We start from the raw sequence: 2266 nt of genomic DNA, 5'->3' as shown, positions 1-2266 counted from the left end.
GGCCTCTGCCCCCTGGTGGACGGGCGGGGGGGCGGGGGGGGAAGGAGCCGGCGGCGCGGGGCGAGCACTTACAGCAAGTCTTGATGCCGGCTCTGCCGGGCGGCCTTAATCCTGGGCGCGGGAGAGATGTCTGCCCCCACCCCTGCGCCCGGGCTCCTGGGCTCCCGTCACAAAGTAAGTCCCCCTGGTTCCCCGGCCGCTCTGTGCCTCTCTGCTCGCCTGCGCCACATGGAGAGGGAGCAGGAGGCCGATCCCCGCCGACTGACTCCTATTCACTGCGGCCATTCACTTTATGGAAGGCAGCCGGCGCCCCCAGCCAGCTGCTCCCCGGCTCCGCACACTCAGCCCGCCCTCTGCCCAGCTGCGCTTCCCAGGGCTGGCCCCACCCCGCTCCAGCTGTGAGCCCCTCGGCGCCGCCCCGCCGGCACAGGGCCCGCTCTTCGCCCGGCCGATTTGCATCCCGAGGCCCTCCCCATGCACTTGCCTGTTAGGGTGGTCAAACCCCTGCCCCTCTCCTTTTCTCTCCGCCTATTACAGCTGCTCAAGCTTCAGCTCTCGGAGGCGTTCGGGGCGGTGTTAGGCCGCCCAGAGCTGGGCTGGTGCCCGCCTCCAGCCAGGCAGCTTAGCACATGGGAAGCCGCACCTCTCCCCCACTCTGCTTCCTCCTACCAGCCGGTGCCCCAGTGCAGATGGTACCTTTCCATTCCACCCCCAGGGCCTTAGCAGTGATAAGGCCCTGTTGGTCAGCTGGTTAGCAGGCCCCTCTGCTAAACAAGCCATTCTCCTTCTTGGGCCTTTGGGGTACTCTGATGATTCAGCAGGTGAGATACTGCAGTGTGTGCAGCTTTATGAATACCTTGGGAAGCCAGGACGGATTCCATGCTGCACAACCTAACACAAGTCTCACTTCAGTTGACAAGTGCCCTCATCATAGTGAGATCCCACTAGCATGGTGCCCTACCAATCTAGTTTCTAGATTATCATTTACACTTTGATCTTTGCCTCTGCCTTTGTCTCTCTCCTTTCCCCCTTAGGCATTCACTTCAATGATAGTTTATAAAGAGCTTTGAGATCTAGTGACAGAGAGTTCATCTACCCTAGCACCTGTGTTGAGTATTTTTATTTCCATCTTTCAGACAGGGACACAAGGCATAGCTGCTGGGGAAAGCAAGTGACACAGTGAGCAATCTGTTGGTTGTACAGGTGGCATGTTTTTGATTGCCAAACTGGAGGTTAATAGTACAATAATACTGTACTTCTGTTAATACATGTCACCTTTCCAAGGCTAGAGCCAGTTATTCCAGTATATAGGATATAGTCTAGTTTAGTCATGTACATCTGCCAACCTAATACCCTCTGTTGCTTTAGGAACAAATTCTTCTCCCACTAAACTCCGTGGTCAAGCTTCCATTCACTTTAGTGTTGCACAATCAGACCCTTACTCGAGTGTGGTACTGTATTGCTCTCCATTTCCTGTCCAGAAGTGCACTGTTAGGCCCCAATCCTGCAAATGTTTACATATCAGTGTGTAACTTTTGTCATAGCAGTAGTCCCACTAACTCAAATGCATAGAATCAAGCATGTGGGTAAGTGGTACAGAGTAGTGTTTTTGTTATGTTCCAGTCTGGAGTGTATTGCCTGGTAGGGTTTATCACTGGAAGGTGTCTGTGGGCCTAGATGGGTCAAATACTTATTTTTCCATTCAGATTTCCTTGAGGTCACTTCTATGTCAACCTTTCCTGAGATTTATGATGGCAAAGGTCACCCTCAAGCTCTCTCACTGATATGTTTTAGAGATTAGGAAGTAGTATTGTGAGAATAGGAATGAATTTAACATTGTGTGATTTATGAGTTGTATTTAGAGAGTCTGTTAAATGTATAATGTGACATATGGATATGTATTGGAATATGAATATGCCAAGAGCAGGTGTGCTAAAAGGACTTAGATTTTAGGGGTTAAATTCAATACCATGCAGAAACAGGTGTATCCCACACATGATAGTGGGCAACCCAGGAAATTATCATCAAATTGACTTTATCTTTGGAAGCATGTGTTGTTAATGTAAACCTGAGCCCTCGGTTCAATTTTTTGCCCTTTGCAGAATTCAAAACAAGAACCAATAGGAATAGCAATACACTGAATCACTCTTTTTCTTCTCAAACACCAACTTATCTTTACATATACCAGCCCCAGTTTTGAGAAGAACAGTAGCACTGCCACTGTATCTGTGATACTTTGTTACTATATCTCATGGGAAAACTCAAT

The 2266-nt window shown here is 50.0% G+C and overlaps 1 protein-coding gene across 2 annotated transcripts in view; it reads right to left on the bottom strand.

Annotated features, from left to right (window-relative positions):
- Positions 1 to 394, bottom strand: part of PITX3 (paired like homeodomain 3) — a 32894-nt gene extending 32500 nt beyond the window's left edge. Inside the window, exon 1 of one of the 2 annotated variants that reach the window (XM_025210452.1) lies at positions 73 to 394. The gene's annotated coding sequence lies outside the window, so the exon portion shown is untranslated. The remainder of the gene's footprint in view (positions 1 to 72) is intronic. The other variant, XM_006014799.3, reaches the window with a different exon arrangement.
- Between the last annotated feature and the right edge of the window lie 1872 nt (positions 395 to 2266).

The sequence above is a fragment of the Alligator sinensis genome, unplaced genomic scaffold, assembly GCF_000455745.1.
Source record: "Alligator sinensis unplaced genomic scaffold, ASM45574v1 scaffold264_1, whole genome shotgun sequence".
Lineage (NCBI taxonomy): Eukaryota > Metazoa > Chordata > Crocodylia > Alligatoridae > Alligator > Alligator sinensis.
Note: the sequence above shows the minus strand (reverse complement) of the source record. Positions and strands in the feature narration are given on the sequence as shown.